The sequence below is a fragment of the Manacus candei genome, unplaced genomic scaffold, assembly GCF_025592945.1.
Source record: "Manacus candei isolate 608988 ecotype Guabito, Panama unplaced genomic scaffold, ASM2559294v1 h1tg000076l, whole genome shotgun sequence".
Lineage (NCBI taxonomy): Eukaryota > Metazoa > Chordata > Aves > Passeriformes > Pipridae > Manacus > Manacus candei.
The window spans coordinates 2716961-2730915 of record NW_026138124.1 but is presented as its reverse complement, the minus strand read 5'-3'; the positions used below and the strand labels follow the sequence as shown (position 1 = coordinate 2730915).

The following is a 13955-nucleotide window of genomic DNA, read 5'->3' as shown; positions in this document are numbered from 1 at the left end:
ATGGCTTGACTCACAGTTGCATGAGGCTGTGGGGACTTGCAGCAGACCATCTGTTTCAGCTGTTAGCAGTCATTAATTTTTTCATATTTTTTGCTACTTTGGAGACACTTTGGGAGAAAAAAAACCATGTTCTCGATGGCATTGGAGGACTTCAAAGTCACTAATGTTTTTTCTCTGAGAGAGACAATATACAGGGAATGCAGTTGTTATAAAAGAGTTCCATTTTTATTGGGCTTTCTAGATGGGGAATTTGTCTCCTGTGGACATGCAGGAGGACAGAATGTTTATCTGCTTTTCTCCATGAACTTGGCTAAACCTGCACTGCAATGCATGTTCTGAGGAGTATTTTTCTGGGTTAAATCTAAGGCAGAAAGGCTTTTATTTAAACAAAAAAAAACAATACAGGGAGATTTTCTTTTAAGCCACTCCGTTTCTGGAACTAAGCACTTCCTGATTAAATCAGCCGTATTGTCTCCAGTTATTCTACCCAGAAACTGGAAAATTACTCAACTCCTTTGACAGGTGCTCCCAGCTGATGGCTCAGGTTTGTGGATCGAGTGCTGGGGCATCTGACATGATAAATAACAGGACAAACTCCTCCTCTGACACCGCCCACCCTCCAGCCTGGGCACGTTTGCCCTCGTGCCCGTCGGTCCCTGAGCCAGCTCCTCTCGAGGTGCTGCCTCTGAGCCACTGCTGGAGGGTTAGTTCAGCTCAGCAAAGCCCTGGAGGGCTGTTCCCACCAGGGCCTTGGTGTGATGGGAGCCCATCAGGGCTGGACCTGCTTCCCCAGGGCTCGAGGGGCCCCGTCCCGCCGGGTCTGTCCCAGGGACCCTGAGCTTCACGGGAGGTTTGAGGTGCAGCAAAACAACCTCCTTGGTTTTAGCAGGGAGTGACAGGACAAGGAGAATGGTTTTAAACTGCCCACAGAGCAGGGTTAGGTGGGATATTGGGAAGGAATTCTTCCTGGGGAGGGTGGTGAGGCCCTGGTACAATTTGCCAGTGTGGCAGCTCGAACATCCCCCAAACTGCAGGTTCTTGGGACCTCCTCCCACCCAAGGAGAGATGGAGGAAGGATGTTCATCCCTCAGCCCAAGCAGCTTCACTCACTTCTACCCTGGGTTTGCCATCCTGAGAGAACTGCTGCTCCCAAAAACGGGATCACAGAACGGTTGGGGGGGAAGGGACCTCAAAGATCAACCAGCCCAACTGGTGATTCAGCCATTCCCACAGGGAATGGCCTCCCACTGCCAGAGGGCAGGGTTAGATGGGATATTGGGAAGGAATTGTTCCCTGGGAGGGTGGTGAGGCCCTGGCACAGGTTGCCCAGAGAAGCTGTGGCTGCCCCAGCCCTGGGAGTGTCCAAGGCCAGGTTGGACGGGGCTTGGAGCAACCTGGGCTAGTGGGAGGTGTCCCTGTGGCAGGGAGTGGGATGAGATGAGTTTTAACCCTTCCAACCCAAAGCATTCCATGATTCTGTGGATTATAAATCATGACACAAGATTTAAGGGGTGTTGGGAAATGGAAGAAGGTGCAGTATCTTGCATGGAATTAAGTGGTGGGAGGTGGTGGCAGCTCCACCAGAGGATGTTGAGGCCTTTGTCCAGCCATGAAGCCCTGGGCTGGTACTGGGCAGAGCAGAGAGCTCTGCACTGGGCTCATGGTTGTGTTGGTTTGGGTTGTGCAGCCCTGAAAGGATGTAAAACACGACCCAGGAACCTCCCAACCTGCTCTTGAGGCTGATGATGGTGGGAGGAGGCAGCAGGACGGAAACAGAGTGGCTTGACCTGCCTGTGACACCTGGGAAGTGACAGCCAGAGAGCTGTGGAGCATTTCCAGCCATCCATTAGGACTGAGGCTTTCAGCAAAATTACGAATGTGTCCTGGAAAAGGCTCCTTGGAGCTGATCCTGGGGTTGGGAGTGGGAGCTGCTTCTTGGCAGCTGCTCTGGGGCTGCACCCAGTTTGTGCCAGTGCAGAGTGAACTGGCACCAAGGGATGTGTGGTGTGGTGGGTCCTCCTGTCCCAGTGGTAAACCCCAAATATCCCTGTAGGGCAAAGCAGAATCCATAGGACGTGCCCTGAGAGCTCAACATCAGCTCTGTGTGATCCCACATGAGTTTCCAAGTATGGATTGGATCCACCTCTTGTCCTTTTCCAGGACATGTCCCATCCCTGCTCTCCTTGGAGCTGGCCAAGGGACACAGGTGGGTCCTCCTGTCCCTCTGCCTGTGGCACAGGATGGTAAACCCCAGATATCTCTGTAGGGTAAAGCAAAGAGTCCATAGGACGTGCCCTGAGAGCTCAACATCAGCTCTGTGTGATCCCACATGAGTTTCCAAGTATAGATTGGATCCACCTCTTGTCCTTTTCCAGGACATGTCCCATTCCTGTTCTCCTTGGAGCTGGCCAAGGAGCCATTCCCATGGCTGGGAGTGGAAGCTGCACCCAGTGTGTGCCAGTGCAGAGTGAACTGGCACCGAGGGACGTGTGGGGTGGTGGGTCCTCCTGTCCCAGTGGTAAACCCCAAATATCCCTGTAGGGCAAAGCAAGAAGTCCATAGGATGTGCCCTGAGAGCTCAACATCAGCTCTGTGTGACCCCAAGTGCATTTCCAGGTATGGGTTGGATCCACCTCTGGCCGTGTCCCACCCCTGTGTCTCCTGCTCTCATTTTGTGCCCCGGGTGAAGGGGCACAGCCAGTGCCCAGTGGTGCTGCCAGCAGAAGGTGGGAGGATGAAAGAATTCCCATCTGGAGGCTCAGAGAGGTTTGGGGACTGCGTGGTTTTCATTTGAGGCCTTTCTGTTGTCGATTGAGTTAATTAGAATTAAAAAGAAGGAAAAAAAAAGGAAAGAGAAGCAGGCAGGATGGCAGGACTGGGCTTTGGTTTGGCTTTTTTTTTTTTTTAATCAGAGGCCTGGCTTGGAGTGGTACAGAGCCAATTTTCATTTTGAAATTTCCTCTCATTTTCATTTTAAGGCTCCTCCAAAAGAATTTCGAGCTGCAAACTGGAAGGAGGAGGTGTTAGACTTCATAAAGCAACCCTCCAAATCTATGAATTGACTCGAAAAACACCTTCTGTTTTGTCCATTTTCTGAAAATTCAATTTTCTGGACAGGCTTTCTGGGGCTTGGATTGAGGTTTGTAGGTTTGATGAAGAGGGAGAAAGGTGATTAGAGGTCCTGGGGGGTCCCTTTTGTTCTTCATGCCCTGCTATATGTTGACTTTTTGCTCAGGTGGCCCCTGAGACACCCCACTCACAGCACAGGGCACAGCCTGAAAACCCCCGCCCAGATCCCGAGTCAGAGGGAATAGTAGGAAAAAAGAAAGAAATAGTAGGAGAAGAAAGAAATAGTAGGGGAAAAAAAAGGAAAGAAATAGTAGGGGAAGAAAGAAAATGCCAGGAAATTTGCCCATTAACACCCCAGACACAAAAGTCTCAATGGAGCTTTTCCCCCCTGAACCAGCTCGAACGTCTCTGCCTGATGGGAAGTCTAAAAATAAGCCCTGTTCTCCACAAACAGCTTAAAGATGTTGAAAATGAAAAGCAACAAAGGCTGGAGAACGTATGAGTCATTAAATTACAGGGCTATCTTTCGAAGAGCAAAACAAAACACACACCAAAAAAAGCCCCTCCTTCCCCCCCACCCCAGGCCCTCGCTGCTGGAATTTGTCGGGAGTTCTCTTGGGTTTGCTTTGGGGCTCTCTGCCCATGCAGACACTTTGGCTGCTTTTTGTGGGCTCAAAGGGCTGAAACCTTCTCCATTTTCATGGCCTGACGTGCCAGAGCTGCTCTGGAGGAGTAATAAGAGGAAAAGCAGGCTGCTTATGAGCAGGAGGGGCTTTTCTCCTGCACACGGGCGTTTCTGTTGAGGTTTTTTGGGGAATGAACCTCCCTGGATGGGGAGCCTTCTGGCAGGGAAGGGTGTCAGCTCACATTCCCCTTGACAGCATATCCTCTGGCCCCAGAGAAGCCACAAGTGTTTGGCCTCCCAGCTGGGAGCAAGCAGGTTTTTTTGGGTGTGATCACATTTGTCTACAGCTTGAGTTTCGTTGAGATAATGCAATTAAAAGGAGTTCTGGGTTGGTTGAAGGGTTTTTTTTTTCCCCTTCCTGAAGGTCTCATTTCAATGAGCTCCACCTGGGTGGACTCTGTTGCAAAGCTGAAGCTTTTTTAGCATTTGCAGATGAGCTCAAATCAAAATCTTGGCGTTTGGGGATGGACTGGAGCCAAACCTGTGCCTACATCTGATGTTTGCAGCCAGCCCCAATCTCCCTAATAGGCTGAGCTGAAACCTTGGAGCCAAGCAGATGGTGGGGCTGGAGATGCAAATCTGCCAGTGCTGCTGCAGCCTAGACCTGCTGCTGGGGTGTGTGATACCCTCCCTGGGGTCTGGAGGATCCAGGAATGGGTTGGGTTGGAAGGGACCTTAAAGCTCATCCAGTCCCACCCCCTGCCATGGGCAGGGACACCTTCCACCAGCCCAGGGTGCTCCAACCTGGCCTTGGACACTTCCAGGGATCCAGGGGCAGCCACAGCTTCTCTGGGCAGCCTGTGCCAGGGCCTCCCCACCCTCATCATCAGCACCTTCATCCCTCCTCTTCCTCGCTGCAGCGTGGGGAGGAAGGGCAGGATCTCTGGGAGATCTTGGCCTGTTTTCCCGAGTCCATTTTGGTCCAAACTGGCTCGTTCCAGGCCCAAAAAACCCACTGATCAATAAATCAGTTGTCTGAGTTGGCAGGTCCAATAAAAGCTGTGCTCAGTGATCATAAATCCTGGAGCAGAGCTGGCTCAGCAGTGATTTAATCTCGATATTCCGTTCGGAAACGCGCTAATTAAACTTCAGGATAAAGCAGCTGGAGTGAAAAGGAGCTGGATAAAAGAAGTAAAAATAAAAGTTTCTCCTGGAATAATTAACCATCATTAAAACATGAAAACCCGGGCTAGGGAGCAATTGTGTGCCTTCCACAAAGCGTTTCATCAGAAATAATGGGCTGAAATGAAGCAATACTAAAAATGAAGGCTGGAAGTTGAGAAACTTATCCCACTCGTGAGACCCATTAGACTGGGAAATGCTTCTGAACCCTCCCCAGGGAGAGGGGGAGTGGCTGTTTCTCAGGATATTTGAGATTGGACTGGACAGAGCCCCCTCCCCAGCACCGTGGGGGTGACTGCAGACCTCCTGCTTCAATGGACCTTCCCGAGCTTTCATTGCAGAGGGCAAAGCAAAGCCCTTTAAACCCACTTGAGGACTTTCTTATCTGAGGGACCTCTAAGTTTGCCCCCACAGGCCTCACATTTAGATACAAGGGATATTTTGAAGGCACCAGCCTCTTCTAAAACCATCCCCTGGCTTGCCCTGCCTCCCCTTGGACACCCAATTCATTGCTGCCGATTCACGGCGCGTTCGCTCCACATCCCAAAACAAAGCCCTTGCCCTGCCTCTGTGGCTGTGGGTTTGCTGAGCAGCTCCCTGCGAGCTGGGAGGGACCCAAATTCCATCAGCCTGACTGGTGTGCAACAGCTTGATAGCAAATTACATCAAGGGCTAATCCACTTGTTATCAGAGTGACAGCTCAGCGCTGGCGGTGACAACTCCGGCCGGTCCCCACCAGCCACCAACCTGCCCTGCCTGGCATCATTCTCCTGTGTGATGCTTTGTCACATTGGTATTATATTGTCTCTCACTGTATCATTTTCAGGAGGGTGATGTGAATCTCACAGGGCTCACTCCTGAGGCAGCCCTTTCCTTCCCTCTCCCACCCTTCCCCCCCGGAGCTGCCGTGGCACCCGGGACGTCCTAAAAACAGAGGGGGTGACACCATCAGCTCTGTATCCTAACAAAACAGAGGGGGGACACCATCAGCTCTGTATCCTAACAAAACAGAGGGGGGACACCATCAGCTCTGTATCCTAACAAAACAGAGGGGGGACACCATCAGCTCTGTATCCTAACAAAACAGAGGGGTGACACCATCAGAGCTGTATTTTAACAAAAAAAAAAAAAAAAACACAAGAGAAAAGAGCCATGGGCTGCTCTTATTTATGTGGACACAAGTTTGGAGAGATCCTGGATCTATTTAGGGATTAATGAGGACTCGGTCGTTTAACGATTTTTAATAATAAATATATAAACTTAATGGATTTTCCAGCTACTGTTTTCAGCCATGAATGTTGGAACCTTTTTGGGTTAATGTTTTCCAGAGCTGGAGGAAAGGAAATTAGCTAAAGGCAGGGAATAATGCTCACAAATGAGGGGTTTGGCCCCCACTTCACTCCCATGAACAGCCCAGATGGAGCTGAGGGAGTGGCAGGTGAAAGTTTCCTAATGGATCAAGATAAAAACAAAGAAATGAATAAGTAAAAGGATGAGAAGAGATTGATGTGAGTCTCATCCTGAAGAAACATTTGGTCCCATCATTCACCTTCCACTGCTGCTGTTGAGGGCCAGGTTGCTGGGCATAGAAATGCAAATAAATTAATAAAAATGGTTAAATTGCGGGTTTTAACCAGGCCTGAGGGTTTATAAGGGACTTGGACCATGGCTAAATTCCTGAATTTCCATCCAGGCCCAGGACCTGGGGAGCAGGGAGTGTCCAGGCACTGGTTAAGGGGCATCAGGATGCAGAAATGCCACCCTTGGGCAGGACAGCTGAGCTGGTGAAGCACAAAGAGTTTAATTCCAATGGGGATGGGATTTGTATTCACACAGGGAGCAGAGCAAGCAAAAATCCCTCTGCCCCTGGTTCCTGAGCTGGAGATCATGTTCCTTCTGATGGTAAAATCCCAGCGTGGGGAACACTGTGACCCACGAGGCTGAAAGGAGGGAAACGGGAAGGATTTTACATCAGAAAAGTACAACAGAGACAAGATGTGAATTAAACACCTTTGAGCCATAAAATCCACACTCTGAAGGCTTTGTTTGATGCCTTACACGACTGTGGGAGTGTTGCTGTCGGTGACGGGTGTCTCTCCAGGCTGTTTTCCAGATCCAATTGAGGCAATTTTAGATGTGTTGGGTTCCCATTAAGACTCTCCTGCAGTCAGCTGCTCTCCCAGCACAGCAGCTCGCCATGTTTTTAACCCAAATTGGCTGAATTGGCTGAATTTCCCCCCTCTGGTGCAGCCCTCCCCACGTTTGGAGGGTTCAGTGATCCGAGGAGTGTGTGCCTCAGGTGCATTCCCAAAGGGACTGGAGAGTCAAGCAAGATCCTCGGAGCTCTGGGAACACACTGAAGGTGACTGCAGCAGGGAAAGGCTGTGGTGGGAGTTCCAGCTCAGCTGAGAAGCCCAAGGAGGTGCTCAGCAAGCCAGGAGAAGTGCATTCCTTCAGGCACTTGTTCTTTCATGATGGAGAAGCCCAGGACCCTCTGGACTTGTCAGAATCAGTGATTTGGATCTCCCTGCTCTGCTCCTCTGCCTTCAGCATCAAAGAGAGGGTCAGGCAGGCTGGGGGGGACACTGGGTTCAGGGAGACACACAGGACACACGTGCAGATGGGGTTTCTTCTCCTCCACTGCTGTTGGCCAAGAAGTCCAAGAGATTGTGGCTTATATCAGCCCCAGTGTGGCCAACAGGACCAGGGCAGTGAGGTCACTGTGCTGGCACTGCTGAGGCACCACCTCCAGTCCTGGGCTCAGTTTGGGGCCTTTCACTTCAAGAAAGGTCTTGAGGGGCTGGAGTGTGTGCAGGGAAGGGAACGGAGCTGGGAAGGGGCTGGAGCAGCAGGAGCAGCTGAGGGAGCTGGGGGGGCTCAGCCTGGAGAGAAGGAGGCTCAGGAGGGACCTTCTGGCTCTGCAAGGAGGGGGGAGCCAGGGGGGGGTCAGGCTCTACTCCCAGGGAACAAGTGATGAGAAGAACCACCAGGAGAGGTTCAGGTTGGATATTAGGAAAAATTTCTTTGTGGAAAGGATGATTGTGTCCTGGCACAGCTGCCCAGGGGAGTTATCATCCCTGGAAGTGTTCAAAAGATGTGTGGATGTGGCACCTGGGGACATGGCTTAGTGGTGGGCTTGGCAGTGCTGGGTTAATCATTGGACTTAATGATCCTGGAAGTCTTTTCCAACCTTAATGATTCTGTGATTCTAAAAAAAGGATCTGGCAGCAGAACCCCCCTCCCTGCCAAGAAGAGACCTGGAGAGCCTTTGGAGAGCCAACTTCCCGAGGGGCTCAGCCCCACAGGAGCGATTCCTCCCCGGGGTTTAGCTCAAGGAGCGTTTGGACGATGCTCTGGGGCACAGGGTGTGACCCCTGCGATGGGCTCAGGGCTGGACTCGCCACTCCTTGTGGGGCACGTTCTGTGCCCCCGCGATCCTCGGGGTCGTGCCTTTGCCCGGAGGGGCGGCCGGGGCAGGGCGGGCCGGACCCTCCCGGTGCGCGCAGCATCCCCGGGGGGGGGTTCGGGGCTGGAGGACGGGGAGGAGGGGGCGGCCGGCACCGAGGCAGCGGCGATGAAGGGGTTATGGAGGGGGGGCCCTGCCGCAAGGTTGGCCGCGGCGGAGGGTGGTCCCAGCCGGGCGCTGCGCCGCCGCCCTGGCCGGGGGTGCCGGGGGTGCCGGGGGTGCCGGGGGGAGCGCGGCGCGGCGCGGCGGGGCTCGGGCTGCGCTCGGGGGGCTGCGGGGGCCATGGGGCGCTGAGCCGGGGCTGCCGCGCCGCGCCGCACCCCTCCTCCTCCGCCGCCAGCACCCCCTCTTCGCCTTTCGTTTCTTCGCTCGTTTTCTTCGATTCCATCCGTTTTCGTGGGGGGTTTTTTATATATATATATATATTTTTTTTTTTTCTCTCTCCGCCATCCTCGCCGCCCAGATCTCTCTCTCTGTGCCTCCTCCCTCCTTTGAATAAGTCGGCTAAAGGAGAGATCTGGAGTGGGGAGGGAGGGGGGGACAGTGGAGCCGAGCAAACCTGTGGCGGAGGAGCCGGCGGGTGGAGAGGTGAGTCGAGGAGGTGGCGAAGGATGGGGAGCAGCGGGTGCCCCCCAGGCGGGGAGCGGAGGGTTGGGAGGGAGCCGGCTGTGCCAACGCAGTGCCCTCCCCTGCCCGGCTGGGGGGCTCCAGCGGGGACCGACCTGTTGGGGGGTTCATCCCACCCTCCCAGCGCGCTCAGACGGGGCGGGAGCTGCGCCGTCCCCCGCGGGGCACAGCGGGGTCCGCGGGCGGCCACGGGGGGTCTGCGGGTGTGGATGCTCGGGATGCTCATCCCTTCCAGGCGGGAACACTCGGTACCCCATCCCTGGCGCGTGCGGCTAATTCCCGGTTTTCCCTCCCCTCTCCTGGGCTGTGTGCGGCTGTGGGCGCACACACGGGTGTTTGTGGAGTTGCCATGGAGCAGCAGAACAGCACTTTTGCTGCCCAGAAAACCTTTTTTTCCTAATTTCTTGGCCCTCTCCCGGTTCGCGCCGTGGGTGATGTAATGAGAGCTCGGTGTCTATGCGGTGTCCTGCTCCTGTGGAGTTCCACAGGAATGGAGAGCCCAGAGCAGAGGGAGCAGCCGCCATCTGTTTGAATAGATGGGTCCTAATGAATCTGTCAAAACCAACAAACGTCCTCGACAGAGGACTTTGGCCCCAAACACCTCCTGATGCCGCTGTCGGCAACCAAAAGACTCCCGGAGCGAGTCCTGCCTGTCACCCAGCCCCTACTCGGAGCTGTAATTTATTCAGCCCAGCCCGCTTTTATTTCAGCTCTAATTTCAAGCCCGGGTTTAACACCTGCTTCGCAGCGACCGTCTCCTGATTTCCCCCCCGAAGGGCTGCTCTGAGGGTGGCTGAGCTGCCGCTGTGTCCTGAGCGTGAGCTGTTCCTCCTGTTACTCACCAGCAGCTCAGACCTTTTCCACCCACCAAGTTTGAGTGTTTCCCGTGGAGCAGCCGCCTCCCCCCGAGCACCCGCCGCGCTGTGTCGCACTAATTCGCCGGGTGCCTCACAAGCTTTGTCTCTCAGTGGCTTTTGGAGAGTGTTGGAAGTCGTCAGGATCCAGATGGGCTCCGTCGGGAATGCTAGCGGGACGGGAGCGGCGCTGGGAGCGGCTCGCTGAGCTCTGGCCGGGCTGGGCTTGCCTGGAACTCCGCGGGAGGAGAGGTGTGTGATCCTGTGTGGCTTTGCCGGACTCCAAGAGGATCTGCTCGGTGCCTGGGAAATCGAATTCCCCCATTGTTCAGCTGTAAAATAGCTGCACCAGGCCGTGATTGGCAAAGGACTGGATGCCCAGGTTGCTTACATCACGTAGGCAGCTGCCACCGAAATGACACACTTGATTGAAGGCCAAAAGAACCATATACGTAACTGCCTGTGATTAAGCTCCATATGATGCCTCAGAGCAAGTAAAAACCCCTCCTTCATCTCAGCTTGCTTGTAACGAGACAGCCGTTGCAGGGATATCATTTGGGTCATGTTGTGGCTTTTGGGGGATTTTTTGGGGTTGTTTTGGGCTGGGTTTTTTTTGCTTCTGGCTGTAAACTTCCATGACCTGCACCAATCTGCTGTTGCACCCTTGCGTGATGCCCCATGAGAGCCTGGTGCTGTAGGTGTGCTGGTAGCTGGGAATACAGATTTTATCAGGTAAGAGCTCCCAATGCCATCTTTTTATCAAGGAATATTCCAGCTGGCTTCTTCTGGGGAGGGAGAGGGTCCTTGCATGTGCCCTGACCTGCGTGTGCGTGCGCTGGGACTTTATTTCTGGGAAGGGTTTGGTAGGGGAAGGTTCATCTTTGCAGTTTTGGGAGTCCTGGTGGGGGCTTAACTGTTTCCTCAGAGGATGCACTGGACCTGTAGCCAAATCCTCTCTGCACTGCACCTGTAGATAAAGGCTCTGCTCTGGCTCCAGGGAGGTGGTCTGTGTGTCTCCGGGCAGAATCTGATCGGGAGGTGAGGGATGGGGAAGGGTGGTGGATCCCGGGCAAATCCTGCTCCAGGTGAAGCTTCCAGGTGGTGTAAGGACTTCAGGGGTCTCTGCAGGGAGGGGTCTGCCCTGCAGGAGCTGGGCTCTGCTCCTGTGTCCTCAGTGGTGTGCAGACCTCACCTGGTTCTCACAACACCTCCCGTAACTTTCCGGTGGGGCAGGATCAGGCCAGGGCTCGATCCCGCAAACGGATTTCAGCAGGGAACAAAAGCACTTTGCAAGCCCTGCTGTCGAATCCCAGGGCAAAACTTGGCTTGTAAAGAGGGGGGGGGGAAGCAAAAACCCACTTGAAGGGAAATAGCTGGCCCAAATTTAACCAAAACCTCCTTCCTGCCCTGTCTCGGCAGGGTGGGGAGTCGGGGTCGTGCCTCCTCGCTCCGAACTCACACTCTTCATTGTCATGCACGTTTTGTCCAATCATAATGTGCTGGAGGGTTGTGCTGATGCAGCTTATTGCTACCAGATCATGATAGATAGATACATAAATATAGATGGATTTCCAAACAACATTTTGGTGGCTGCTTGTCCAGGCTTTCCTTCCTCAGCCCAAAGCCCAGCCCAGTGTCGGGCTTTAAATGGCTGGTCCTGTGCGTCTCCCACAGCCTCCAGAAAACCTCCCCCTGTAAGTTCAACTGCAATGCAAGTCTTCTCATTGTGTTTTGCTTTAAAAGCCTGGCTTGACCCATAGCAAGATGATGGTGTTGTGCATGTTTTACCTCCCAGAGTTGTCGTGAACCGGACAAAAAGCCCACTGGGAAACTGCTGGGCTTAGAAATAGCAGCAAACATCCTTTTAGCCCATTTGTGCACATGGAACTTTCATTGATCCGGCATGAAATATGGCAGGCAATCTGTTAGGAGATGGAAAACGGACCAGGCAGAGCCTTTTCAGCAAATGTTGGGGATGCTGAAAGGGTCTGAGAGTGCTCATTTTAACCAGGTGCCTTCTTAAGGTAAACTGAAAGGATTTTTTTATGAGTCAGTTTTATTCAGTTTTATACAGTCCCCAGCTAAGATACATTGGTTAATTCAGCACTTAACTGGGGGGATTGATCATATGGAGAAGCTCTGCAAGGCTGGGAGGGTTTCATTGTTTTTTTAACCTGTGAATGTGGTTAATGTTAAAAGTGTAAGCACGAAACAAAAGTAAATGCTGGGTATTATGCAATAGTTCTTGAGCTATCATGGAAAGAGGGCAATAGAAACAAACTGCTTTACAGGTCTGCTTTTAATTAAATGCAGCCTACTTTGATAAAAGCACTAAAATGTGAAAATGTTTCTTAGAATAAAGGCATTAAGCAGTGGCAATAAAAGCCACAGTCTGGATTTAGTTCTGTTGAACCTGAAGTCCACGGGCAGGACATGGAAAATGTGGACAAATTCAGTGGGTGGTTCTAAAACTGCCCTCTCATTCCTTGAACTTAATATCTGCTTGTGGAGGCTTGCTGGGCATGATTGCATATACATTTTTACAGCGTGATAAAAGAAACCCTTAAACATCTGCACTGCATGTTGTCCTCAGGTCTGCTCACAGCTGAGGCTTCCAGGCAGCTCAGACCTCCCTTTTCCAGCCATTATCGAGCCATTTAACCTGGGTGGGGGGTTTGGACCCGTGCTGTTTGTTGCCTGTAACCTTCCCCTGCTCTGTTGGCATCTCAGCAGCTTCAGGGGGTGTCTCCTGAGGTTCAAAGTGGGGTGACAAGGGGCAGAAGCTGCCAGGTTTGTGTCTGAACCCCAGCAGTGAGCGATGCCCAGCGGCGCTGGGGGAGCTGCAGGTTCAGGGTTTTCTGAGCCAGCCCTTTTCCTTCCCCTCCTCTTTATTGAAGTCCTTCTCCTCCTGTTTATTGAAGTCCTTCTCCATGGTCTCTGCAGGAGGGGGCTGGATATTTAGAAATGCACCAAGCCCCCAAATGAGGCTGCTTTGCCTTTTAAATCGCTGCTGGGTTTGCCTGTGGTCACTCAGGTCCTGGAGGACACTCGTGTGGGATGACACAGGTGCCAGTGCTGTGGGCATGTGTGTGCAGGGAGAGCTCCGTGTGCCAACAGTTTCCTTGGGAAACTCTTTATCCTGGATGCTGGCACATTAAACATTAATGTGAGTGACCCTGAGGAGCTGGAACATTGTCCAGTGGAGGGAACGGCCGCCACTGACGTCCTGCACCAGCTCCACTTTGGCTTCGTTCCTTCCTAACCCAAATTCCCTGGGTCTGGGCTCCTCCCTGCCCAGGCCTGATCCTGCAAACAGGTCAGTAGGGTAGAGCCTCCCTGAAGACGAGGATCCTCTCTAATGAGCTCCTCTGCACCCTCCTCTGTTTGCAGGACCAGGGCTGTTTGCCCAGATCCCAGAAGGGTCTGAGGGGTTCCCTCACCCTACAGAGCCTCAAACAGCTGAGCACACAGCTCAGGGGAGCACTGCTGCTCCCACCCTGCCCCACTGCAGGTAACTGCAGTGGCTGTGGCTCCTGAGGGGGAAGAGTGTCCCATGGGCACGTGTTTAAAACCTGGGCGTGTTTGTGCTGCTGATTGGCACCTTCTCAAAGGGTTTGAGGACAGATCCAGGGGCTCCCAGGGATGTCAGAGCAATGTGTTCTTTGAGGTATATTTATATATTCAGCCTTGATCTTGGATACTCTGCTCTGACCCCTTTTAAAAGTGGCAGTTGAAGAAAAATGGCCTCTCCACACTCTTTTTTTCCCCTGCATGTTGTTGACCTCTTCCAGGGCACTGATTTCCCCCTGGCACATCAACTACTATGCAAATGAGATTCCAACTAGTTGATCAACCCTGCCAGGTATTAAGGTTAGGAACAGCCAGCCCCAAAAGCAAATCCCAGGAAAAAACAAGCAAATGAAGTCTCCAGAACTGTTTCCAATTATTCAGCCTCGCTGCTTCTCCTTATGTTTCAAGAAGAAACATGTAAATCTCTCTGGGTCGAGCTTGTTTACAGAGTGCTTGTGGGTTTAAAATCCAGCCAGCATCAGGTTTCTGTTGTACATTTCCTGCAAATAAATGCTGAAATAAAAATAAGGATGCTGTAATTTGTGCCACCCCAAGAGCTAAA

General features: G+C 52.7%; 1 protein-coding gene across 5 annotated transcripts in view; it reads left to right on the top strand.

Moving 5' to 3' along the window:
* Positions 1-13955, top strand: part of CALN1 (calneuron 1) — a 173125-nt gene that overhangs the window by 20531 nt on the left and 138639 nt on the right. The window contains exons 1-2 of one of the 5 annotated variants that reach the window (XM_051809614.1): positions 8652-8930; positions 9938-10555. The exons of 2 other annotated variants lie outside the window; for them this stretch is intronic. The gene's annotated coding sequence lies outside the window, so the exon portion shown is untranslated. Of the gene's footprint in view, positions 1-8651; positions 8931-9613; positions 10556-13955 lie in introns of those variants that run through there. 2 more of the 5 variants (XM_051809616.1, XM_051809615.1) reach the window with 2 other exon arrangements.